Consider the following 27,548-nt stretch of genomic DNA (forward strand, 5'->3'; position numbering starts at 1 on the left):
GCTGCTCCTCAGAATAGGCCTTGCATCTACAAGAGTTTGAGCTATTGGCATTGTACATGACAGTGCTTTTCATTTATGTGTTAATTATCATAACATATAAATACAACGGATTGCCATTTACAATGCCAATAGCTTAAACTCTCGCAAATGCGAGACCTATTGCATTGCAAATGCTTGTTTTTGTTAGGCACTGGAGATTAAGTTATTTGCCCAGAATCACAGGATGTTCAGCGTCATTGCCGAGACTCGAACCCGGTTCCCCAGATTCGAGGTCGACCGCCCTAGCCGTTAGGCCAACTCCTCTCTCCTAAATCTAATTTCTATTGAATTATTTTGAGGCGATGTTCATACTCCTTGGCCTAGACAGTTTTGTAACTCGGTTATCTACCGCAGTCATAAGCCAAGCGGAGCTGTGAAACTTGAATCTCTTCTACGTGAATTGCCAGCCATTGTTCCTGCAGCATATAGCTGAACCCCCCCGGATCCCTGTTGAGTATCGTATGCAATATAGGGGTGATATTTCCCGATCGGATCCAAGTCAAGGTCATCACAAAAACATTCAATTATGAAATCTTATGCCAATGTGCCTCGTTTTTAGTAGTAAGATAAGTTGGTTTGTTTATTGAGTTTACTAAAAATGAATGTAATAATTCAAAAAGAGTATTTACCACCAACCAAGAATGGTAACACATCGCTATATATTAAAAGTAAAATTAAATTACAGGCACCCACATTTTATTTAAAAACCTGACCGAACTTAGCCACTGTAAGAAAAAAAAGTATTCCCTACTTGATGCTCAAGTGTTACAGAAGTGAGTTGAAGACTGAACAGAGGCCACATGTCTGCTTTCATATTCAGACACGAAGTCTGTAAGGCTTTTCGGAGAGAATGATTGGGGAAAGCCCTTGAAGGGAAAAGTTTCTAAAATGTTAAATGGCATCACCGAAATGTCTCTGAGATGTGGTATAATGTGGGATGGTGAAAAGGAGGTAAGGGTAAGGATGTGGGTTCGCTCCTCTGACCTGTGATTAGGTTGTTTTCTTCCCAGTGCATCCACCAGCAGTGATTTGAGTCTGTGATGTTTTTCAATACCCCTTAGTTTATTAAGCGGCCTATTGAATGTGTCGGGTGCCATGCTATGCATCTTATATGAATTCATTATATCTGTCTGTTTTTACAATTTCTCCGTAGTGCTGAGAGTTGTACATTGGTGGAAATGTTTATATTCGTAGCATGTGTTTGCCGTAGATACATATGTTTAGCATTATCCTGCCATCTAGTGTTGGGCTCGGACGATTACAAGTTCTTTTTCTTTGAAGAAGTTTTTGAGTCATGAGCTAGGGTGCCTCCTCCTTCGGTGTGTATTGCGCATGCTGCTTGGTTCCTTTGTTAGATTGTTTTTGTCCCGTTCAGACTTCGATACAGCAGCTCCGGGACCAAACCTTCATTCTCACCGAAGCCTTTGCAGATGCTTGGAATCAAACACATTTCATTTCTGAACGACAGCAGCGGGTGTTATCGATCACTTCATGGCACCCGCCTGGGCTCTGGCCCGGCAATCCACAACTTCATCTTTCTACTGGACTACGTCCACGAGGGATGGAAAACACGCCCTTCAGCTTTTGCCCTAATTGCCACGCTACGTAGACCCGGCAAGGCCAAGACGAAGTGTGCAATCTATGTCACAGGAGCATGAAAAGACCTTGTGTGAAGCATCTTTGGGGTTCTGCTTGAAGAAAACACTTCAGCAGCAGAGGGAGCGTCGTTGGGCCCACATAACCACAGAAGATGCACCAGTTATCTTCAGGGATCAGTTACCAGACCCCAGTCAAGAATCAGAAGACATGGAGATGCCGACAGCGCCTCCAGATACTGCTGGTTAGCAGTGGGAATATCTCACACTCCCCAGCTCCCATCCATGTCCTCCAACAAGGAGCTCACCGCATTGCTCCAGTATTGGTAGAGCTGCTAAACTCCTCTCTCGCAAGTGGTCAGATTTCACCCCGGTGGAAGCACACAGTAGTCAGACCCCTGTTGAAAAAAACCTACCCTGGACCCCATCAGCCTAAACAACTTTAGGCCTATCTACTTACTCCCAGGAGTAGCAGAAATTCTGGAAAAACATGTAAATAAGACTCTTTCAGCATTTCTGGAGTAGCAGTCAGTGCTTCATGCCACCCAAATGTGGCTCTGTCTACAACACAGCACGGAAGGTGCACTGTTGGCAGTGGCCGAGGAACTGAGAACTTCTGGATCAGGGAGGTTCGACAGCTATCATCCTCCTGGATCTAGGTGCTGCCTTTGACACTGTTGGCCATTCTACCCTCATTTAGAGCATGTCTAATGTAGGCCTTAGGGGCAAAGCGCTTAAATGGCTCTCCTCCTTCGCACTTCCCAGGTTCTAGATCGCACACAATACTCTTAAGATTGTTCCTCTTAGATGTGGGGCCCCCCAGGGATCTTCCCTTAGCCCCACACTTTTTAATCTGTACCTGCTCCCTCGTGAAAATATTGTGCAGTTGTTTGGACTGTCATTGGTATCCTATGCCGATGACACCTAGCTGGTCCTATCCATCTTCCCTGATCAGACTAACCACCATCTATCTTTAATGCTATGCCTCCAGGAAGTGGCCAGCTGGAAGGCCAGTGTTGGACCCGGCCTCGTGGCGTGGTCCGCACCCCCGTGGATTGTGCCCGTTCCCCGCCCCGGCCTGCACGGGCCACCCTTCTGAACTGCACCGAGACCCCTCATCCGGAGCTGCACGCGGTCGCGTACCCCTCGTGGCTCCGCCATCTTGTTGGCCTCCACGTGACACTGCGCACCAGCCAGTGCAACCCCGCTCAACCCGGCCTCGACCCCAGCGAAGCCCCGACATCGAGGCACCACGAACTGGCCAGGGGGTGCTGCAGGAACCATTCATCGCCCCCGGCGGAGGACAGTATCGATGGGACCCCCAACTGTCCTCCCCTCTCCAGGTGTGAACGCCTTGCAACTCTCGTGGGCCTGGCGCCTCTCCTGCTGGGCGTCTGGCCACCTCCACCCAGCCTCTCCGCCCCCACCGGGCGCCTGGGTCCGGACATCAAAGGGCTCCAGACCTATATCTGGGGCGACCCCGCCACAGACCAGCAGTTGTATCCCGGAGTCGAGAGCCCTGCTGATTGAATCGCGGCCGACCCTACGGAGAAGAACTCTTGTTTGGACTATCACGAGCCCTGCAGACTGCGTCGCGGCTCCTTCTTGTGAACACTTTGAAGCCACCCGGAACATCGGAGCCCTGCTGACGCTGTCGCGGCCCAACCTCGCTGAAACCTCCCTCGGAGCCCGTCTGACGACGTCGCGGCTCGAGCTGAGCAGAAACCATCTTGAGAGCCCTGCTGATTTGATCGCGGCTCTCCACGAACTGATCGCCAGAGCCCTGCTGACGCCGTCGCGGCTCGACCCCTCCGAGATCCAGAGGCCCCCCAGCTTGAGGATAAGAACTGGGCCCCAGGTACCCTCGTACCGCACCCCTGCTAAAGACTGTCCCGCTACCCCTACCCTTCCAAAGAGACACTGAGACTTTTGGTGGATCCCTCGATCCCCTCGTGTAAATATTGACCTCGTAACCTTTTTATTGCTGATAAAGAATTGCTTGTCTTGAGACAACCTCCTTGAGTCCTGTGTGGTGGTGTTACTGTGCTAGTACGTGATAGGAGAAGGATCTCTCAGGAGACTTCTCGGCAGCGCTCGGCTACTTCGTACCGTGTGAGGGCCCCCCCCCCTTGGTGGTCTCGCCGACTCCTCGGGGTCCGCCTTCCAACATTTGGTGGCCAGCGACGGGATCCGAGCCGAACGCAGTACGTACCAGCCAGTACCCACTAGCTACCCATCCAAACGAACAGTAATCATGAGCAGCCAGGAAAACAACGCGACAATGGAGTTCCAGCCCGAACGGCTGGAAGAATATACGCACAAAGAGTTAAAACAGTTCTGCAAAGCCAAAGGCATTACAACCACCGGCCTAGGTACCAAAGAGGAGATGCAGAAAGCTCTGAGGACATGGCTGGAGGCCGGGGCGGGCCCCTCCCAGGAAGAGGGTCCCTTGCCCCTGACTGAGACCACATCAACTGCACTAACCCCGGCAACCGGAGGAAGAAAGAGCCTAGAAACCGGCCTCTCCGAGGAAGAAATACGAGAGCGGGAGAAGGTCCGGAACCACGAGCTAGAGCTCGCACGACTGCGGCTGGACGGCGAACTCCAGCTGGCGGAAAAGAAACTGGCCCTAGAGCAGCTACGGCTACAAGAGGAGATAGAAGAGAAGAGACGGCACCGAGAGTTGGAGGAAAAAAGACTGACCCTTGAACACGAGCGAAGTCTCAAAGAGCTCGAAATCAAGGCAAAGAACGGGGGGACCGACACCCCCAGTAATAGAGACACCCTACCGCCTGCCGAGGCCAAGGTACATATCCCGAAAGATGTCGTCAAGGAGTACTATAAGAATGACGACATCCAACAATGGTTCAAGGCATACGAGGTGGCCATGACCTCCCATCGGGTGCCCCGAAAGGACTGGGGCGCCGGCCTGTGGGGTCGGTTCCTGAGTGAAGGTCGAGACACACTGCTCCAGCTGCCAGAGGAGGTGATGACCTCCTACGACCACATGAAGGAGGCCCTGCTCACCCGCTACGGGCTAACCGCGGAAATGTACCGCCAGCGGTTCAGAGACTGCAAGAAGATCCCGGGTACGACCTCGGTGGAATATGTGGACTTTTTCAGCCGGGCCCTAGAAGGATGGATCAAGGGTAGCAAAGTCACCACCTACGGGCAGCTGGTCGACCTCATTGTTTGGGAACATCTCTCCAATAATTGCTTCGTGGAGCTAAGGCAACACCTCCTCGACAGCAAGATGACCGACCCACGAAAACTCGCCGTCGAGGCCGATCGATGGGTCAACACCCGAGTCCCCCGGAACTCGATGGGGGAGTACCAGAGGAACCCCACCGGACCTCCCCGCCAACGCGGTGGAGGGGGAGGGCCGAACAGGAACCGGGACCCCCCCGCCGGGGCTCCCAGGAGCCCACCTCGAGGGCCACCGCAGCAACCCCTCTCCCCGAGCCTAGTCCGAAGAGGGGCGACCCCAGCCAGGACCGGACCACGGCCCCCAGTAACATGCTACGGCTGCCAACAAACCGGACACTATGCCAGCGATCCGGTATGCCCCCTGAACCGAAGAAGCGGGGCCGGCGGGCCCCCGCCCCGACAGCTGGCGGCCGCCGCCCTGGGAGAAGGAGAAGAGGAAGAGGAGACCCTCGACCGAGGGACCACTGAATGGGAGCCGGCAGCCATGTCCCTGGTCTGCCTGGGTAGCCGAGAAATGGTACCCTGCACCCCCATCCCAAGCAACACCCAGAAGTACCGGCAGCAGGTCACGGTCAATGGACAACGGGCCGAAGCCCTTCGTGACACCGGCGCCAGTGTCACCGCTGTCCGCTGCCACCTGCTGACCCCCGAACAGATCCTACCGAATGTGCTGTGCCCCGTCCGGACGGCCGACAACAGCGAGAGCCTGTGCCAGATGGCCCTGGTCCCCTTCGAATGGGGAGGGGTAACGGGCCTGCTGAAGGTGACGGTACGCGACGACGCCCCCGTCGACTGCCTCCTGGGGAACGACTTGGAGAGTTCCCCCTGGGCTCAAGTAGAGCGACGAGAGCACCTCCGAATGCTGGGACTAACCGACTGGGCCTGCGCCATCACCCGGTCCATGACCGCCCGGGCCCCCCGCTCCTCCTCGGCCTCCGGGGCCGCCCAGCCCGAGGGGCTCGCACCCCCTCCCGCCATCAGCGAGGGGGAGGCGGACACCGACCCTGGACCTAGTGAATCCTCCCCCGAGGAGATGGCTTCCCCGTGCGCCCTACCAGAGCTGACACAATGGCGACACGAAGGGGGCCCCACCCGGGAGCAGTTCCAACAAGAGCAGCAGTCCTGCCCCACTCTCGAAGGGGTCCGCCAACAAGCGTCCGCCCAAGCCAACGGGGACCAGACCGGCACCCACTGGGTCTACTGGGCCGAGGGCCTGCTATACAGTGAGCAAAAAGTGGCAGAACTCGGGGCCAGCCGAGTGTTGGTGGTCCCCCTCCGCTTCCGGGAGTTCCTGCTCAACCTGGCACATGATGTGCCCCTCGCCGGACACTTGGGGCAAGACAAAACGTACAGCCGTCTGGTGACCCACTTCTACTGGCCCCGGATGCGGAGAGACGTGGACAACCACTGCCGGTCCTGCCAGACCTGCCAAGCCAGCGGGAAGACGGGGGTCGGGTCAAGGCCCCCCTCCAGCCCTTTCCAGCCGTCAGCACCCCGTTCGAACGGGTCGGAATCGATATCGCGGGGCCCCTGGACCCCCAGACCACCCTGGGCCACCGCTTCATCCTGGTCCTCGTGGACCACGCCACCAGGTAGCCGGAGGCGGTCCCGCTGAGAACTATAACGGCCCCCGTGGTAGGCCGGGCCTTAATGGGGATCTTCTCCCGAGTGGGATTTCCCCGCGAAGTGGTGAGCGACAGAGGCACAAACTTTATTTCCAGATACATGCGGTCCCTGTGGCAGCAGTGCGGGGTCACGTACAAGTTCACGACCCCCTATCACCCTCAGGGGAACGGACTGGTTGAGCGGTTCAACAGAACATTAAAGGGAATGATCCAGGGCCTGGAAGAGCCCCTCAGGCGGAGATGGGATGTTCTGCTGCCGTGCCTCCTGTTTGCCTATCGGGAGGTCCCGCAGAAGTCCCTGGGGTTCAGCCCGTTTGAACTATTGTACGGACACCCGGTCCGCGGACCGCTCAGCCTGGTCAAGGAGGGCTGGGAGACGAAGCCCCAAGGCGCCCCTCCTGACGTCTACCGATACCTCCTGACCCTCCGAAACCAGACCCGCAAGTTCCGAGCCATGGCCGAAGCCAACCTCGAGGCCAGCCAGGAGGACATGAAGCGGTGGTACGATCGGAACTCCTCCACCATAGAATTCGAGCCAGGTCAAAAAGTATGGGTCATGGCCCCGGTTGAACCCGGCGCCCTCCAGGACAAGTGGACGGGGCCCTTCAAGGTGGTGGAGAAGAAAAGTCCCGTCAACTACCTGGTCGACCTGGAGTCCCCCCGGAACCCCCTCCGGGTCCTACATGCTAACAGGCTGAAACCCCATTTTGCCTGGACCGAACTGAGCCTGCTGCTGGCGACCGACGAGGGGGGCGAGGACGAATCCGAGCCCCTGCCCGACCTCTTGCAGTCCAACGTCCATGATGGATCGATCCAAGGTGTCCAACTCGCCTCTTCCCTGACTCCGGAACAGCGCAACGACTGCCAGCAACTGCTGCAGGACTACGCAGCCCTCTTCTCCCTCACCCCGGGGGTGACCCACTGGTGCGTCCACGACATCGACACCGGGGAGAGCCCTCCCGTGCGACACAGAGCCTACCGGGTACCCGACCGAGTGCGGGCATGCATCCAGGCCGAAGTAGCAAAGATGCTGGCCCTGGGGGTCATCGAACCCTCCGACAGCCCGTGGGCCAGCCCTGTCGTCCTGGTGCCAAAGGCCGCAGCTCCCGGCCACCCCCCGGAGTTACGATTCTGCGTGGACTACCGAGCCCTGAATGCAGTGACCAAGACGGACGCCCACCCTATACCCCGGGCCGACGAGCTCATCGACCGCTTAGGGGCCCGCTCGCTACCTGAGCACACTGGACCTCACCGCCGGGTACTGGCAGATCCAGCTCACCCCCGGCGCCCAAGAAAGATCCGCCTTTTCTACCCCGGATGGGCATTACCACTTTCGGGTGATGCCATTCGGAATGAAGAACGCCCCGGCCACTTTCCAAAGACTAGTGAACAAGGTTTTGGCCGGGCTTGAGGCCTTCAGCGCGGCCTACCTAGATGACATTGCCGTGTACAGCAACCAGTGGGCAGAGCACCTCCTTCACCTCAAAGCCGTCCTGGCCTCCCTCCAGCGGGCCGGGCTCACGATCAAGGCCAGCAAATGCCAGATCGGCCACGGATCCGTGACCTACCTGGGCCATCAAGTGGGGAGCGGGCAGGTGGCCCCTCTCCAACCAAAAATAGATGCCATCCAGGCCTGGGAACCCCCCACTACCCAGACCGCTGTCCGGGCCTTCCTGGGTCTCACCGGATACTACCGGCGGTTTATCCGGGACTATGGGAGCATTGTTGGCCCCCTCACCGAACTAACGTCCAAAAAGCAGCCCAAGAAGGTGCACTGGACACCCCGCTGCCAAGCAGCCTTCGACACCCTAAAGACAGCAATGTGTACTGCTCCGGTGCTGCAGGCCCCTGACTACAATAAGGAGTTCGTGGTACAGACGGACGCCTCCGAGTATGGGATCGGGGCCGTCCTGTCCCAGGCCGATGAAAAGGGGCTCGACCGACCAGTGGCCTTCATCAGCCGACGGCTACTGCCCCGGGAGCAACGATGGAGCACCATCGAGCGTGAGGCCTTCGCTGTAGTGTGGGCCCTCAAGAAGCTCCGGCCCTACCTCTTCGGTACCCACTTCCGGGTCCAGACCGACCACCGGCCCCTGCGGTGGTTAATGCAAATGCGGGGCGAGAACCCCAAACTGCTGCGGTGGTCCATCTCGTTACAAGGGATGGACTTTGACGTTGAACACCGGCCCGGCAATGACCACGCCAACGCCGACGGCCTGTCCCGCTTCTTCCGCCTTGACGAGGAGAATCCCCAAGGAGATGGATGACTCTCCATGCCTTCGGCTGGGGGGGACGCCTGTTGGACCCGGCCTCGTGGCGTGGTCCGCACCCCGTGGATTGTGCCCGTTCCCCGCCCCGGCCTGCACGGGCCACCCTTCTGAACTGCACCGAGACCCCTCATCCGGAGCTGCACGCGGTCGCGTACCCCTCGTGGCTCCGCCATCTTGTTGGCCTCCACGTGACACTGCGCACCAGCCAGTGCAACCCCGCTCAACTCGGCCTCGACCCCAGCGAAGCCCCGACATCGAGGCACCACGAACTGGCCAGGGGGTGCTGCAGGAACCATTCATCGCCCCCGGCGGAAGGACAGTATCGATGGGACCCCCAACTGTCCTCCCCTCTCCAGGTGTGAACGCCTTGCAACTCTCGTGGGCCTGGCGCCTCTCCTGCTGGGCGTCTGGCCACCTCCACCCGGCCTCTCCGCCCCCACCGGGCGCCTGGGTCCGGACATCAAAGGGCTCCAGACCTATATCTGGGGCGACCCCGCCACAGACCAGCAGTTGTATCCCGGAGTCGAGAGCCCTGCTGATTGAATCGCGGCCGACCCTACGGAGAATAACTCTTGTTTGGACTATCACGAGCCCTGCAGACTGCGTCGCGGCTCCTTCTTGTGAACACTTTGAAGCCACCCGGAACATCGGAGCCCTGCTGACGCTGTCGCGGCCCAACCTCGCTGAAACCTCCCTCGGAGCCCGGCTGACGACGTCGCGGCTCGAGCTGAGCAGAAACCATCTTGAGAGCCCTGCTGATTTGATCGCGGCTCTCCACGAACTGATCGCCAGAGCCCTGCTGACGCCGTCGCGGCTCGACCCCTCCGAGATCCGGAGGCCCCCCAGCTTGAGGATAAGAACTGGGCCCCAGGTACCTTCGTACCGCACCCCTGCTAAAGACTGTCCCGCTACCCCTACCCTTCCAAAGAGACACTGAGACTTTTGGTGGATCCCTCGATCCCCTCGTGTAAATATTGACCTCGTAACCTTTTTATTGCTGATAAAGAATTGCTTGTCTTGAGACAACCTCCTTGAGTCCTGTGTGGTGGTGTTACTGTGCTAGTACGTGATAGGAGAAGGATCTCTCAGGAGACTTCTCGGCAGCGCTCGGCTACTTCGTACCGTGTGAGGGCCCCCCCCCCCTTGGTGGTCTCGCCGACTCCTCGGGGTCCGCCTTCCAACAGCCAGCTGCAAACTAAAACTTAACGAGAACAAAACAGAAGTCCTATTGTTAGGAAGTGACTACCGAAGTGGAGCCCAGAGGTCGATCCCAGATTGTCTAAGCAAGTGGCCAACACCCACAGATCCAATAAAGGGCGTGAGATTATTGAGGTAAGTGCTAAAGCTTTTCCCTCCTACAGCCAGAAGAATCATTGTCCAGGCTCTGGTGCTGGCACGCTTCGACTGTGGTAATGCCTTATACCTTGGATCCCTGTGTTATGGCATCAAAAGACTGCAGACTGTGCAGAACGCTGCAGCGTGACTTCTCTCCAATACCCCTAAGTGGCAGTCAGCTGTCAAATCCTTCGAGTATCTTCACTGGTTTCCAGTGGTGAGTCACGTCCAGTTCAAGTCCCTCTGCATCATCCATTGGGCTATTACTATAGAGGGCCCCCCACAGTAACTCTCACTTGCATCCCTTTATGTGTCCAGCAGGCCTTTGAGATCAGCCTTAGCTGACTTACTCCCGATTCCCAGGATAAGGAATCGCGCTGAGGAGGTCGCTGTACATCCTACCTGGTGCCCAAACTTTGGAACTCCCTCCCCCTCAAGCTCTGCGTCTTGGCGCAATAACTCTCCTTCTGTAAAGCTCTCAAGACCTGGCTGTTTAGGGGTTAACTACACCCCTGAGCTGTTATTCAGTGGTTGTGAAAGCGCTGGGAGGCCCACAGGTAGCCATGTCGTATACAAATACTGCAGAATAGAATAGACTCCGAGCCCCATTTCATACAGGGGCACGTGAGTACCTCGGCGAAAGCTGTCCAAACACCTACCAAATCACCCAAACAGGCTTTCAGATTGCCACTGCCTTTGGTTCATTGAGGTCTCCATCACCAGGCGCACAAACACAAATGCACTCCTCCTGGAAAGCCTTTGACTTTTGTCAAAAAATATTAAGCATTAAAGTTTGTTTCGGCACTGAAACAAACCACATCGGCACAACCGAAATCCCGGAAGGACTCCGAGCCAAAGCAATGTACATCGGATCTGAAAAAATCCTCTGGATCGAAAGATGGTCAAACTACAAAGCCTTCGGCATCGAAACTGGTGCACAAGCTGTTGGCATCAACACCACAAATTCAAAAGAATGCAACCAGAGCACAAGGCTATTCTACATCTTTCACCTCTTCGGCGTCCAAAAACACTAAAAGTAGCACCGAGCCACAGCAAAAACAATTGCAGCCCATTCTTTAGCGTTTGTAAGACAAACTAGACAAAATACTCTCTTTGTACACTCAGACACTGGGAAACTAGGCACTAAGCCACCACCACCAGTTTCTCTTGTGCTTCAAAAAAGAAAACAATCGTTTGAGGAGGACATTGCTGGACCTCAACCATCCCTTCAACCAAAGAAGAAAAGGAAGGACAGAAGCACAAGTCCTATTTGTTTCCCTCCTTCTCCTCCTCCTATTCCTTCACCTCCAATTCCATCTTCACCTAATCTACCTTCAAGGCCAATGCATATACCCTCTCCAGAACAGTTGCCTTCTGAGCATTCACTTTTTTCACCAAATCAATCACCTGCTGGTTATGATTAACCGGAGGAATACAATATTGTAGGCTCAAGCAGAGGGGCATCTAATAGATCTAGTGTTGGTGGGGTCAGCGACCCAACGCTCTCTAGTGTTGGTGGGGTCAAGGACCCAACGCTCTCTGCAGTAGACTCAAGCGGAGGGGCATCTAATAGATCTAGTGTTGGTGGGGCCGGCCACCCATCGCTCTCTGCAGTAGACTCAAGCGGAGGGGCATCTACTAGATCTAGTGTTGGTGGGGTCAGCGACCCAACGCTCTCTAGTGTTGGTGGGGTCAAGGACCCAACGCTCTCTGCAGTAGACTCAAGCGGAGGGGCATCTAATAGATCTAGTGTTGGTGGGGCCGGCCACCCATCGCTCTCTGCAGTAGACTCAAGCCGAGGGGCATCTAATAGATCTAGTGGTGGTGGGGCCGACGACCCAACGCTCTCTGCAGTAGACTCAAGCGGAGGGGCATCTAATAGATCTAGTGTTGGTGGGGTCAGCGACCCAACGCTCTCTAGTGTTGTTGGGGCCAGCCACCCATCGCTCTCTGCAGTAGACTCAAGCGGAGGGGCATCTAATAGATCTAGTGTTGTTGAGGCCAGCCACCCATCGCTCTCTGCAGTGGTGGAACAGCAAGGCCCGCCCTTCAAAGCCTCAATTCTGCAAATCACCATTCCTACAGATGCATCCCTTCAGGTGTGGGGAGTACATATGCAAGATCTCACAGTTCACGGTCTATGGGCAATAGCTCGGATGCATCTCCATTTCAACCATCTAGAGCTACAAGCAATTTAGCTAGCCCTCTAAGCTTTGTACAATCTCCTACACCAGAAAGTAGTTCTAATACGAATAGACAGTATGACTGTAATGCATTATATTAAAAAATATAGCATGACACACCTCTCACAGCTATCCCTCCTATTAGAGCACATCTGGCACTGGCAGTCTATCACAAAATTCACCTCCTAGCAGAATACCTACCTGGGGTGGAGAACGAGCAGATCTGCTCAGCAGGGACACATCAGCAGGTGCACGAGTGGGAAATCACCTCAACGCCAAATGCCAAAACTTCGCCTGCCAGTTCCGCCACCCCCAATCCAAGGCAATACCCAATGGATGAATTGGTCAGGGTCTTTCAGCTCTCTAGCCCTCCGGCTCGTCACTTCTCTGTGTACGCTGCCGCTACAGCCACAGCCAACAGCCAACGCCACCGCAGTAAGCAATCAGCACCAAGTGACGGTAACGGCGAGTGACGAGGGGCAGGCGAGGTGAGGAACTGTGAGGGAACGCCACACCAGGAATAGCAGCGGCCGGAGCCGCGGAAAGCAGGGAGGCCGCCAGGTCGCTGAGGCCGCCTCCCACAACCTGACTCCGGACGATTTCTCGGGGGGCCTGGTGCGGTGCAGGCAGCACCTTAAGCCTCTCTTCAGCATTAATTTTCACCCTCTTCACGACCTGAGCGATACTGACATCTGCAGTTGCAGTTGTTCCTATAGCCCTAACTGCCTGACTGCCCTACTATTATACAACTACCATACAGCTACAAACAGCCAAATCTGTCCCCTGATCCCCAGACCCTCCGGACTGCTGGTTGCAAGGCGCAAGGTGAGCTGATCTGAGGGGAGGAGGAGCGGTCTGCTTCATCTAGGGTGCTTTGTTAAAGACTAGCTGAACTTAGCCCTTGCGAACTCAGAGCCCCGTAATCAGGCCTTTGGCAGCCCTCGGCGGGAGTGGTCCAGCTGGGGGTGTTGTGCCTGAGGGTTGTCCGAGATCCTGGTGGTTTATGATCCCGGACTTCGGGCTCCTGCTACAGGTCCCCTCACGACCTAATCTTCAGCCAATTTTCAGCTGCCGTGGTCCTACTACAACAAACAAGCCTTTGTGTGCCATCAGAGGGGGCAACACCATCAAGACTCCCTGAGGCACACTCTGAGGCGCAATTGAGGTGCAATTGAGCGCAATCGAGCTCAACTGAGGAAACACAGACCAACGTAATCCTAAATTTGCTAGTCGGTTATCACCAAGGACTGTAATCAGTGAGCAGGGCGCCATGAGGTCAGGCAGAGTGCGGAAGGCCCCAACAAAACAAAGACCCCAGCCCAAAGCAACAAAACGGAAGAATGATGGCAAGAGCACGGCTAGAGACCCCAGCCCGGTTGATTTTGGTCCAGACAACCACAAGATAAAACGTGAAAAACTTTGAGATAAAAGAAAAGCCAACGACCAGCATGATCTCCAACCCCCTTAACACTTTGTCCTTCAATGTCACAGCCAATAACGACTTTGTTAGCCAGGAAGGGAGTACTTTTTTAACACCAACCGCGACAACTGGAACAGTCAATACGAGGCAGGGTCCAGAAGACCAGAAGGGTCCCCGTCAAGGAGAAGCCCCTGGTCTTTCCAGCCTAAAATATATACAAAATGTTTCTTTCTGAAAGACTCCACTACTGCAATTTTCTCCAAAAGTGGCACTATAGAAGGGCTGCAATCCCCTCTCCTACCCTTACAACCAGGCTGCTCCGATCAAATGTTGCAATCCACAACGACTTTACAAACTGCTGCATTAATTCACTCTAATAAATGCCTCCTGGAAAAAACCAATAGGAGCACCAAAGAGGAAAAGTTGCTTCCCCGGCAAAACTACGAATTGATACAAGCAGCTGAAAACGTAAACACATGTCTTGACGAGAAACATTACTATGTCCGAGAGGGCCACCAGGACCATCAATTTGCTTATCAGAAGGACAACCCCATCGCCCAAATGACTAACTCGCAAATCATCCCTACAAATTTACAAAATATTTCACCGGTTAGTTTACGGAACGTACACAATGCTCAGAAATCTCCACAGTCCTCACAAACGCCTACAGAAGGACTTGAGGGTTTATTAGAGTCAGCTACTTTAACACCTCACAAGCAAGGGGAAACAATACCTGGACCAGACCCCAAGCATCATCAAGCCTCCCCTCGTGTTGCGGCGACTATTTCTAGTACAGACACCCAACTTAACTGACAGCAGGACTTTTTGAAAACTTTACACCACATCATGGCCAGCCGCCCCTTTACGGAGACCTTCCCAACTGCAATGGTGATAGGACTTTTCTAGCCTCCCAAGAGTGGGAGGAACTAGTCGCCTCTTACAACCACAATCTTAAACCTTCAAAAACCGTTTCCTTAGAAAGAAGCCACCCCAATAAAAATTTAATCTGGGAATCGATACTAAGCACAATGCAATATTCAACAGCGGCATTACAATATCCGTCACATAATTTGGATCTTCAGCTTACAGTTCTCCAAACGCTAGCTGATTTTACTTCGGAGATTGACAGGAAGCTAGCCGACTTGAATGGATTAATAAAGAGAGGGCAGGAAGCAGCCTTTAATGCACAGCAATTGCAACAAGAATGTTCCTGTGCCTCAATAGCGGACAATCTACTAATCCTCCCGACAATACTAGGTGACCTACTGTCCGTCTTCAAAACAACTGTCGTAACTCAGAACACTGTAGGCAATGCCAACTCAATAAAGGGGAAAATAATGTTGTTTCCACTTCCCACTGAAGGCAGTGGACGTCCACAAATCAAGCCAGGACCTTGGGAAAAAGACACTTCTCCAGTAAAAACTGGTTGCAAGCAAAAAAGGAAAGAAAGGAAAAATAAATCACATTTCCAGGTCCTACATTCAGCCGTCCAGTCTCACTGGATTCCAATTACACCTGACCTCACAAGTGAGGGAACTCCAAACTCCCCAGTTCCAGCATCAGCAGAAGTCCGGAAAGAACGGCACATAAGATCAAATACCCTACTGGTGCAGCAAAGAGGCTCAAGCCCTACAGTTAGTGTTACTAATAACCCGGAAGGTAACTAAGAACTAACCAGGAGATTACCAGGCAGTAACCTCACACCAACCCCCCTTACCAAGGACAGTAACTGGGTATATATTAATCCTAGTAAAGAGCCACTTATAATACCTTCAGAAAGTAAGACTTCTACCGAAGGGACACAAACCACAAGGCGAGCCGAACCCTCACGCAAGGCCCTAGCACGCAAGAAATAACTCAGACTTTTAACTGACCAACTGATAGCCCCTCACAATAATACTAACCGGGAAACAAACACGGCTAATGACTCTCCTTTTGGGCCCCTGTCTTTACAGTCATTAATAGCACTGGCACACATTCCCCAAATCAGGAGTCTTTTGCTCATACAGTAATTAACTGTGACAAAACCTATCTTCCAATCAGAAATTACTACAGGCGGAAGAGACCGATACTATTATACTTCTCCCTCAATATAAATCACAAGGCCGAATGGACATACTAAATAGACGAAACGTGTTACGGCTCTTACACTCTATTGCAACTTTAACTGACTGCATCCTCTGATTTGTTGTAAATTGAATATTTGCCAAACAATAATAGTCAAAACTCAGAAGCGACTAGAATTAGACGGATAAATTCTGAGGTCACAGACAGAATCTTACAGGAAAGAGATTGACTCCAAAATTGGGGTATAATCTCGAAACCAGTCCCAAAACCATTATATCCAACTCCTTTCCTAAGTACCGATGTAAACAGCTCAAGCTTGACGATGCTCTCAGTCCTGAAAGGAACAAGGCACAAAGATTGAGGCAAACCTGAAAATTGCATTATTACCAACTGAGACCCACTGCACCCCAATACATCCCCCAGTAAATAACAATTTAGTCGGGCATACAGCGTGTAATAACATCAGTGCGCACAAATTGACAACAGTTGGCCGAAAATCAGCCACCCCTAACTGAGCGAAATGGACTTACAATATGTGTCTGGAATATTAACGGCTTAGCTTCCAAAACAAATGACCAAGAGTTTCTAAACTATCTGAAATCTTTTGATATAATCCTGCTCCAGGAGACCTGGGAAGACAAGCCCTTTGAATTGCAGGGTTACATCTCTTACCTACTTCCGGCAATCAAGGGATCAGCTTTTGGTAGTCGCTTGGGTGGCTTATTGCTCCTAACGGCAATAACCGAAATAGGTAAGACTCTTCCAATGAAAATTCACTTATCACCACCAAGCTGCATTCGGGCCATAAAAGTAATGTTCAAGATTAACCTGCTCACACAGGAGATAATAATAATAAATATCTACGTACACCCAAAACAAAAATTAAAAGCAGCAAAGGAACTGTCAACGGAGTTAAAGAGAGTGATGAGAGTGATGGAAGAGGAAGTAACAGATCTCATTATCCTGGCTGGAGATTTTAACATGCACCTTTTTAGGAAACATTCAAGAGGACGACCCAACCCTGGACTTATCAGGCGCATGGGGAATTCCGACGCAAGCCCAAATTAAGGGCATCAAGCCAGTGAGAAGCGCAAAATATCTGCTCCGGGAACTGGAGTACTTAAATATGAGAGCTGTAAATGGCCACTTTAAGGATGCTAATCCACCAGCTGCCACGTATCATTTGGCTACAGTATCGTCCCAGCTAGACTTTACTTTCACAACTCTAACATTGTTTAACCACATAGCCGCCTTTGTGATCGGCAATAACAAACTCAGTGACCACATGCCACAAGAGCTAAGTCTTATAGCAAGTTCAAGCCAGACATTGTGCGTCAGTAAAACTATTGTGCAACACGAAACCAGCAACCTTAAAAGAATAAGGTGTAACTCTATGAACTTAGAGGAAATATCATCTACTGCCAAAGATCTGTACAAACAAGGAGGAGAACCGACAGCCCAGCCTCTGTAACACTGGGATAAGTTTGGCACATCACTCAGGGAAACACTTTAAAATAGGCAAGGTCCGAAACAGAGGAATGCTTCACTAATTCCAACTAAAATGGCAACAAGTCCAGCATCTGTAAAATTAAAGCAACTTATAAATCAAACACTAAACTCCGCAAATCTCCAAACAATCAGAGTCTGCAAAGCTCCCTCCGTGAAGTTAAGAAATCATTAAAACAGAGGAGATGGGCAACTAAAAGAGCAAAGGATAATGAAACATAGACAAAACTTCTCCATGACGCTAAACAGAAAGACAGCGCCAAATTCTGGCAAACTGTTAATAAATTACAGCGGCCTAACCTTCCTGGTATCGACCAACTTCTTTTTTAGACCAACTTAGGCACTTGCACACCAACACGTGGATCAGAATAAAACTAGGTGGCGGGACGCACCTCTCAAACAGAATTCCCACAACTAAGGAATTAAAACAAGGATGCGTCCTAGCTCCACTGCTATTTAACCTTTTCTTGGGAGATTTACTGGGTGAACTGGACAGCTGTTCATCACACGCCCCGAAGTTAGGAGGTATGACACTGACAAATTTGTTATACGCTGACGATCTAGTCTTGATCAGTCGGACCCCTATCATTCTTCAACATCTTCTGGACGCAACTTGCAACTATTTTCAACGGAACGCTTTAAAAATAAACCTTAAAAAAACTAAAATCATGACAGTAAATTTCCATAAGAAGACAAGTCCAAGCTGGTATCTCGACGGGAATCGTCTAAATCAAGTAACACACTACAAGTACCTGGGGATATTTTTAGATCAAAACAATTCCTTCAAGCCACAGTTGGAATCCTTGCGAAGGAAGGGTGCTATGACCTACCTGGCACTTAAACCTCTGAAGAAGATGCTGCCGGATCTATCATTAGACCCTTTCTTACAAGTCCTGCGAGCCAAATTACAGCCCACGATCACCTACGGGAGTGAACCAATGAGAGGAAGACACGCAGCAACTTTAAACAGCATAATAACAACCTCTTACCGAGTGATATTCCAGCTCTCTAAATACGTTTCTCCGGCCCAAATACAGCTGGAATTTGGACTACAAAACCAGGCGACAGAGAGAATGGGAGCCTATGTAAAATGCTGGCCTAAAATCAGAGCTGCCGAAAACGGATCTATAATTAACCATCTCTGGGTAGAACTAACGCGTGCAGGAAAATCGTCGGCTAACAAGTATCTCTTGGATTCCATCAAAGCTCTAGGTCTGACAGACCTTTTGGAATACCTCAACGGCTCACTGTGTGTTAAAAAAAACTAGTTATAAAATCAACAAGACTTTTATCTGCTGTAGAGGATAAGGAAGCACTGTCGAAACGAGCACATGGCTGGGTTGTGCTCAACAATTACGAAGCCTGCAAACCCCAACCTTACCTCAACGCAGGAACAAAGATAACAACTAAAGATTTTTTTTAAGACTTCGCTTGGGAGTTGGTTCAATTACCCATTCTTACCACCTTGGGAAAGTAGAGGAGACCAGCTATGCAGGCTATGCACTCATGGAGTCGAGAAACTCGTCCACATTTGTATCTGCGACAAACTTAAGGACATAAGGAATACTTTATTATAACCGTCCTTTAACCAGCACAGCATCGGGTCCTGCAGGCAGGCGGTAATCCTGTGCTTTAATCCAACCTTAGCACAGTTGAATTGTCGCCTTACAAACTTCTTTGATTTCACCGAGCAGAGACTGAAAAACACATCTTTGCTGGTTATGAACGAGCTCCACGTGATGGTCCTGGGTACTTCTGTAGTCAGCTCAGCAAAGTTACTCCAAAAGCTTAAGCACAGCATCACGAGCTCACCAGCAGACATCAAACACAGCGTCACAAGCTCACCAGCAGACATCACTTGAAGCCGTTATTGTTGCCCTGAACACCCTGAGTGGCAAGAGAACCTCTCGGAGAAAAAATATTAACCCATAGAGCAAAAACTTTGCCAATGAATTTGTGGGACTGATTGCTTAATAACACAACCCATGTGAGATTGACTTTTAATCTGACTAAACACTAATTGCGTTTTTTTTATACAGTTTTATGTACGACACAATGTGAATCATTTTAAAATTGGTTAATTCATTTGTAATAGTGAATTGTGTTTTGATTTTAATGACCATTTAATGTCTGCAACGGTTTTAATTAATCACCCATAATAATAAATTACTATTAATAATTGGTCAGGAGTATTTGCTTGCACTTTTCCTCCTCTTCCGCTCATTATATATGTAGTTCAGAAGTTACCACGAACATCTGTACCACTAATCCTAATAGCCCCAACATGGACGCGACAGGCGTGGTTCACAGCCCTGCTGCAATTATCTTAAGTACCACACAAGAAACTGCCTCTTTGGCCACACCTACCAACTCCAGTTCAAGGAGGAGTGATCCACCCCAATCCCACACAATGCCATCTAGCTATTTGGCTCCCGAAATCCCAGAATTTGGGCATTTAAAATTACCACAAGAATGTATGAATATCCTTAAAAAAGCTTGTAGGCTTACAACTAGAAAGTGTAATGCTGCAAAATGGAAACAATTTGTACATTTCTGTACCTATAAACAAAGTCAGCCTTTATCACCCACAGTACAAGATATGATGGGCTATCTCTTCCATCTGCAGCAAGCAGAGCTTGCCTTCACATCTACCAGATTACACTTAGCAGAACTAGCTGCCTGCATGCAAAACAGGCAATATATGTTCAAAATATCAGTAATCAAAGCCTTCATGGAAGGACTTAAGAGTTATCCTGCCCTCCACTCCCCCAGCGCCAGCCTGGAACCTAAACATTGTCCTTACCAGGCTTATGGGGCCACCATTCGAACCACTTTCATGTCCACTCCAATGTCTAACTTGGAAAGTTGCCTTTCTAGTGGTAGTCACTTCTCTCAGGAAGATATGTGAATTACAGACTCTTGCTCTGCAAGAACCTTTCTTTAAAATGGACCCAAACAAATTAATTCTATGAACTAATCAAAAATGTCTACTTGAAGCAGTCTTATCCTAACTCAAACACAGTAGCAGAGCGGGCCCTACATACATTAGATGTTAAAAGGGCTATCATCTTCTACATTTATTGAACAAAATCTTTTTGAAAGGCACAACAGTTTGGCACAACAGTTTTTTGCTGCTTTTAACAAACCTCACTTGAAGGCACCAATATCCAAAGTAGGAATTACTATATGGATAGTCAAATGTATTCCGACATTTTATCAAAAGCCAAAAGGGTGCTTACTATACCACCATAGGCTTATCCTACCCGTAAGCAAGGAGCCATTATGGCTTTCCTGGAACATATCCCTTTAGAGAATATTTGCTAAGCAGCCACACGGAATAACTCACATAGTTTTATTAAACACTACTGTGTTGATGTATTCACTCATCAAAAGCAAGAGTGGGTCAAGCTGTACTAACAACATTATTTTAAACAAGTACTTCAACCAATCACTAGCCACAGCAAGGAGAGCACTGCTTTACATTCGATGCTAAGCATATGTATCTACGGCCAACACATACTACGAATGGAATATGTTACTTACCCTGTAAGCATCTGTTTGTAGCGTGTGGTTCCGTAGATTCATATGCACCCACCCTCCCCCCGGGAATCTTTTGGTTGCATTACTTAGGAACATAATGTTCGAGGCATATGAGCTGCAGATTGTACACTTAGCATAGGTCGCCATCTGGTGTTGGGCCCGGATGTTTGCAGTTTGTTTTTCTTCTTGGACCGTGCTTGGAAGTCACGAGTTTGGTGACTCCTCCTTCGGTCCGTACTGCGCATGGGCTTCGGCTCCATCCTCAGATTGTTTTTTTCCGCCATCGGGCTCGGATGTGATACTTCGTGCTCCGGCTTCGAACTTCTACGGTTCCAGCCTCGACGGAAAATCCTCGATTCTTCGAGTTTCTTCATCTCTCGAAGCGGCAATTTTTCCATCCCGTACATCGACACCGGCCTTCGGGCCCTCCGCGACTCCGGTCCCGGCCGATGGAAAGGACTCCGTTTAAAAAGTGCCCAGAATGTGGGTCTAAATTTCCCCACACCGACCTCCATCAGGTGTGTAACCTTTGCCTCTCTCCGGAACACGAGGCTCGAGACTGCCCCGCCTGCAAGTCTTTTCGATCGAAGAAAACGATCCGAGATCGAAGGGCTCGACGCACCATGGCGCACTCATCCTCGACAGTTCCACCGGACATCTTCGGAGACGACGCCGAAGCTTCGGGGCAGACACACACCGAACTGGGAGAAGACATCGTCAGCGCTTCCGAGGCCGACGACTCCGACCTGGAGGACGTAACACCAGGACAGCGGGCCGTGAGTACAATGCCCCCTCCCAGCCCCGCACCGAAAACCAAAGAGACTCCGGTTACCCCCTCGCCTGCCGGCCTGGGCAAAACCAAAACCAAAGCCTCGATCACCCCACCTTCGGGCCCGGTGTCGAAGCACTCAAAGTCTCACGGCAGCTCGGGATCGAGCCAGCCGACGCCCGGTGCCGATAAACACCACTCGGCACCGAAGCCTGCAAAATCCAGCTCGACTCCGAAACCACCGGTGCCGAAACCTGGACACTCGGCGCCGACCAAACACAAACAGAAATCGGTCGGCACCGACGCTCCGGCGCCGAAACAGCATTCGACGCCGAAACACACGGAGACCTCCAAAAAGCAAGGCGTACACAGAACATCGAAACCTCCGGTTCCGAAATCGCCGGTGCCGACAGACGACTCGGCGCCATTGGCTCTGTTTACACCAGACCCTTTACAAAAGACTTTGTCCAGAGATCCAAAGACTGGCCTTTTGACTGTGATTACTAAGAAGCGTCGCCTTGAGGCTCCGGCTCCTCCTCCTCCACCCAAAAAGAGGGACTCAGCCACTTCTCCCCTTAGAGTACCCTCCCCACTGCCACCCCCCCTCCCACCACCACCCCCTCTACCTTTACCTCACTACGATCCGGCCCCATCCCCAGATCCGGATGACGGGGACCCGGACAATGACCCAGGGGACGCCCCAATGGATCCCACCCCACCAGGGACCCCAGATCCATGGGAGGATTATAATAACCCTGATGTACCCAATGTACCTCAAGACGACCTATACCCATCAAGGCCGTCTCCTCCAGAGGACTCTTTAGGGTTTCACCATTTAGTGCAGAGAGCAGCACACTACCATGGGGTGGACATGCACACGGAACCAGTGGAAGAAGACTTCCTACTGGATACATTTGATTTACAAGATCGTTCCACTGCTATTTTACCCATGCTTAAGGGTGTCACCAAGCACGCTACAGAGGTATTCAAAGACCCTGTCAGAGCCAGAGTACTAAACCCTAGAATAGAGAAGAAGTACAAGGCGGCACCCACAGACCCTGCATACATCAAGGGCCCTGCTCCTCTAGATTCCCTAGTTGTCTCCACAGCTAGAAAGCGGGCTAACTCCCAATCCTCAGGAGATGCCCCACCACCAGACAAGGAATCTAAACTTCTGGACGCGTCTGGTAAACGCACCGCCTACCAGGCTGCAAACATGTGGCGCATTGCAAATACACAAGCACTGCTTGCGCGATATGATAGAGCACACTATGATGAATTAGAGGCTCTTATGCAGCACCTTCCAGAGAAATACAAACGCCAAGCTCATGACTTGATACAGGAGGGCAAACTAATCACAAACACCTCCATTAAGTGTGCCCTCGATGCAGCAGACACTGCTTCTAGAGCCATAAACACCAGTGTCCTGCTTCGCCGCCATGCCTGGCTCAGGATATCAGGGTTCAAGCCTGAGGTCCAGACATCAATACTTAATCACACCTTTGACCAGCAAACACTCTTTGGCCCAAAGGTAGACGAAGCGCTCGAAAAAATGAAGAAAGATACAGACACAGCGAAGTCTATGGGAGCGCTCCAGACCCAAGCCTCTAAGCGTTCCTTTCGACGCTCGTCCTTTCGTGGCACAGGTAGAGGCTCCTCCACCGATAATGCCTCTACCTCCTACAAATCCCCTCCTCAAAATACCTTTTCAAAGGGCAACCAAAGAGGTGGCTACAGAGGCAACAACAATAAGGGCAGGGGCAAAACCAACAATACCCGTTCTGCCACCCCACCCGCACAATGACTCCCCTTCCCTCCCCCCAGACCATTCCACTCCGGTCGGGGGCAGACTACAAGATTTTATCCACGTATGGGAGTCCATAACATCGGACAAATGGGTGACCCAAATCATTCGGTCAGGGTACTGCCTCGAGCTAACATCTACCCCACCCAATATCCCACCAAGGCACCGTCCAATGTCCCAAGAGCATTCCACACTGCTCAAACAAGAGGTACTCTCGCTCCTCCAGAAACACGCCATAGAGCAGGTACCCGACAATCAACGAAATCTAGGGGTCTACTCCCTATATTTCTTAATCCCAAAGAAAGACGAGACCCTCAGACCCATTCTGGATCTCCGGCCTCTAAATGCCTACATACATTCAGACCACTTTCACATGGTCACCTTACAACAAGTCCTCCCACTCCTCTGCCAGGGAGACTTTCTCACAACACTGGATCTGAAAGACGCGTACTTTCACATTCCAATACACCCCTCTCACAGAAAATACCTCAGGTTCGTGGTGGACGGGCAACATTACCAATTCAAGGTTCTCCCCTTCGGGGTCACCACTGCACCACGGGTGTTTACCAAATGCCTAGCAGTAGTAGCAGCACACCTCAGACGTCAACATGTTCACGTCTTCCCTTACTTAGACGACTGGCTCATAAAAGCCGCGTCCTACCACCAATGCGTGCAACATACAAACAGCACCATCCAACTGCTTCATCAGCTAGGCTTCACGGTGAACTACCAAAAGTCCCACCTCATACCATCTCACACAAAGCAATATCTCGGGGCCACCATAGACACCTCAAAAGGTATTGCCTATCCAAACCCAGCCAGAATCACAAGCATTCTAGCCTTACGCAAAATATTCCTTCCTCAACACTCTCTACCAGCAAGAGTGTTTATGAAGCTCATAGGGATGATGGCGTCTTGCATCTTCATAGTGCCCCATGCAAGACTCCACATGCGTCCACTTCAGGAGTGCCTAGCACAACAGTGGAACCAGGCCCAGGGTCAGCTAACGGATCTGGTGTTGGTGGACGGCCGCACACATCACTCTCTGCAGTGGTGGAACACCACAAACCTTTCCAAGGGACGGCCGTTCCTGGACCCGGTTCCCCAAGTGACTCTAACAGCGGACGCATCGCTCTCCGGCTGGGGAGCGCACCTCTTACACCTCACAATGCAAGGTCTATGGACGCCACAGCAAAAAACGCTCCACATCAACCATCTGGAGCTTTTGGCGATCTTTCTAGCCCTAAAATCTTTCCAAAAGCAGATTTCAGGCAAAGCAGTCCTCATTCGCACAGACAACATGACTGCGATGTATTATATACAGAAACAGGGGGGGACACACTCTCCCCAGCTCTCCCGCTTAGCCCAGAGCATATGGAGATGGGCAATTCCCCAAAACATTTTTCTCCTGGCACAACATGTTCCAGGCGTACAAAACACCATAGCAGATCTGCTCAGCAGACAGACTCAACAACTACACGAATGGGAACTGCATCCACAAGTTCTTCACCCATTCTTCCAACAGTGGGGGCATCCTCAAATAGACCTCTTCGCCACCCACGAAAACAAAAAATGCCCAAGCTTCGCCGCCAGATACCCACACCCATTGTCCAAGGGCAATGCGATATGGATGAACTGGTCAGGCAGATTTGCATACGCCTTTCCACCTCTCCCACTAATTCCATTAGTGGTCAGGAAACTACAACAGCACTCCCTCACACTCATTCTGGTAGCTCCGACGTGGGCCAGACAGCCGTGGTACACCACGCTACTACAACTATCAGTGGTACCACATCAAAAACTGCACCTTTCCCCATGCCTCCTAACCCAGAACCATGGAGAAATCAGGCACCCGGACCCAGCTCAGCTCAACCTGGCGATCTGGCTCCTGAAATCTTAGAATTCGGGTACCTTAACCTTCCCCCTGATTGCATGAACATCATCATGGAAGCCAGACGTCCTACCACTAGAGCATGCTATGCCGCAAAGTGGAAAAGATTTGTAATGTACTGCCGTAACAATACAATCAACCCTCTAGATGCCTCCATACAACACATCATATGCTATCTGCTCCATCTTCACAGGTGTAACCTAGCGTATTCATCCATACGCCTACACCTAGCAGCGATCGCTGCCTATCTACAAAACAGACAGCATTTGTCACTCTTCAGAGTGCCCGCTATTAAAGCCTTCATGGAAGGCCTTAAACGAGTAATTCCTCCCAGGGCACCACCCTCCCCTGTATGGAATCTAAATTTGGTCCTTACACGACTAATGGGTCCGCCCTTCGAACCAATGCACAAATGTGAGCTACAATTTCTCACCTGGAAAACAGCTTTCCTTGTAGCTATCACTTCCCTTAGAAGGGTTGGTGAAATACAAGCGTTCACCATACAGGAACCTTACATACAAATGCATCACAGCAAGGTCATACTTCGAACTAATCCGAAGTTCCTGCCCAAAGTCATTACCCCCTTCCACCTCAATCAATCAGTGGAATTACCTGTCTTCTTTTCGCAACCCCAATCTGTTGCGGAAAGGGCCTTACACACACTAGATGTGAAAAGAGCGTTGCTATATTACATACAAAGAACGCAACCCTTCAGGAAGACCAAACAGTTGTTCGTTTCCTTTTCTCCACCACATAAAGGCAACCCCATCTCAAAATCAGGGATAGCTAGGTGGATTGTAAAATGCATACAAATTTGCTATCAGAGGGCAAAGAGAACATTATCTGTTCCCCCTAAAGCCCACTCTACAAGAAAGTTAGGGGCTTCTATGGCTTTTCTAGGGAATATACCCTTAGATGACATATGCAAGGCAGCCACATGGTCTACACCGCACACATTCACAAAACACTACTGTGTAGATGTGCATTCCCAGCAGCAAGCTAGGGTGGGCCAGGCTGTACTAAAAACACTCTTTCAAACAGCTGCAACGGATACCGGTGGTCGCCGCTAAGGTTGGGTACTGCTATATAATCTATGCTAAGTGTACAATCTGCAGCTCATATGCCTCGAACGGAATATGCTACTTACCAGTATGCATCTGTTCTTGGCATGTAGAGCTGCAGAGTTGTACACGCCCACCCGCCTCCCCGGCTACCTGTATCCGTTCCAGTCCATCTTATTTAGATACAACACACATGGGTTTCTCACTGTTATTACTACGCTCCATCATTTCCCTGTTGGCGAAAAACAATCTGAGGATGGAGCCGAAGCCCATGCGCAGTACGGACCGAAGGAGGAGTCACCAAACTCGTGACTTCCAAGCACGGTCCAAGAAGAAAAACAAACTGCAAACATCCGGGCCCAACACCAGATGGCGACCTATGCTAAGTGTACAACTCTGCAGCTCTACATGCCAAGAACAGATGCATACTGGTAAGTAGCATATTCCTTACACTCTCACAATTTTACACATTTTTCTTTATTCTGTCACTTTAATGCTCCTTTTTCTAACCCTCACCCGATGAGCCAAAACAATCTAACAAAGGAGGTGAGCAACATGCGCAATACACATCAGAGGAGAGGAGTCCCTCTACCTCGTGCCTCGAAGACTTCTTTGAAGAAAAACAACTTGTAATCGTCCAAGACTAGGTGGCAGGATAATGCTAAGCATATGAATCGACGGCGCTACACACTACGAATAAATGACTACAGGGTAATTATCATATTCCTTCTTAGGTATACCTATAACATGTCTAGGTTTGGAATACTTATATGGCCATGGTAAAAAGGTGTGGGCCTTCCTACCTCAACAACCAGTTCCTGTTAAGGGGACACGGAAGATATTACAATTTTACGCTTGTCATGAAAAAATAGGAATTCTGTTCACAAAAGAACTTTTGACAAGCAATAAGTATCAATATATTGTGAAAACTCAAAGCATATATCCTGGGTTTGTTATTGTATGCAACAGGGAGGCTTTTGCCAAGTTCATTTTAGAAATGTAGCAGGGGTTTCGGACTGCTAGGCTTTCGCTGGCAGTCTCAAATGGTTTGAAATGTGTCAGAAGGAGCTCCCTGTATCGAGCCGAACTCTCAAAGACATTGACTGACATCCATATATGGGAAGAGTCATGTGTCAGAGCTTCGGACGATGGGGCCAGCTGCGGCTCCGCTTACCTCTAAATGACAGTCTATACCAACAGAGGGTTCTGTGGAAGTGTGCAATTCCTTCAAAGAGT

General features: G+C 51.0%; 1 protein-coding gene across 4 annotated transcripts in view; it reads left to right on the top strand.

Moving 5' to 3' along the window:
- LOC146783123 (uncharacterized) overlaps positions 1-27,548 on the top strand; it is a 124,751-nt gene that overhangs the window by 77,484 nt on the left and 19,719 nt on the right. The window lies entirely within an intron of this gene.

This window comes from Triturus cristatus, chromosome 12 (assembly GCF_964204655.1).
Source record: "Triturus cristatus chromosome 12, aTriCri1.1, whole genome shotgun sequence".
Taxonomy (NCBI): Eukaryota; Metazoa; Chordata; class Amphibia; order Caudata; family Salamandridae; genus Triturus; species Triturus cristatus.